This window comes from Otolemur garnettii, unplaced genomic scaffold, assembly GCF_000181295.1.
Source record: "Otolemur garnettii isolate 467f Iridium unplaced genomic scaffold, OtoGar3 scaffold00018, whole genome shotgun sequence".
Classification (NCBI taxonomy): Eukaryota; Metazoa; Chordata; class Mammalia; order Primates; family Galagidae; genus Otolemur; species Otolemur garnettii.
The window spans coordinates 27,760,207-27,760,927 of record NW_003852413.1 but is presented as its reverse complement, the minus strand read 5'-3'; the positions used below and the strand labels follow the sequence as shown (position 1 = coordinate 27,760,927).

Here is a 721-nt window from a genome sequence, read left to right as displayed (position 1 = left end):
AAAAAAAAAAAAAAAAAAGTGAGACAGATATAACCAAGACCACATGGTGAATGAGAACCTAGATCTTCTGATAAGCTACCTTTCTCACAGTTGGTGCTATCTTTCCCTTCTGGTCAAAGGTTTGAAAATCGTGCCTTTCATATGTGCTGAAGAATTAGATTCTTTAGGCCCACAGATTTTTTTTTTAATTTAATTTAATTTAATTTAATTTTATTTATTTATTTTATTGTATGGTAACTATGTACATTAATGCACTTCTGGGGTTTTCACATGCAATCCGAAATACTTCCATCAAACTGGTCAACAGAGCCTTCATGTCATTTTCTCAGTTAGGGCCCACAGATTTCAACAGGGGATATTTTTGTCCCTAAGGGGATATTTGGCAATATCAAGAGACATTTTTTAGTTGTTCTAAAACTAAAGGGTACATGGTCCTTCAAGCATCTAGTGGGTAGAGAGGCCAGGGATACTGTTAAATGATGCACAGGACAGCACCCCTACACCTATGTAGACTACAACAAAGAATTGTCTAGCCTAAAATGTCAGTAGTGCTAAGGCTGAGAAACCCTGTTTTAGTCTATTAAGAGTCCTAGAAAGTCAGTTTGCCTTGATCTCTGCCTTCAGGCAAGTGGTCTGCCCCCAAATAACGTTCACTGATGAAATCTTTCAAATGAAAAGATCCCTTGGTCTTTTAGAATCACATTGTCAGGAAGTTCTCCTC

General features: G+C 37.2%; 1 protein-coding gene across 1 annotated transcript in view; it reads left to right on the top strand.

Annotated features, from left to right (window-relative positions):
• The window catches only part of FAM117A (family with sequence similarity 117 member A), a 53,453-nt gene that overhangs the window by 50,990 nt on the left and 1,742 nt on the right, over nt 1–721 (top strand). The window lies entirely within an intron of this gene.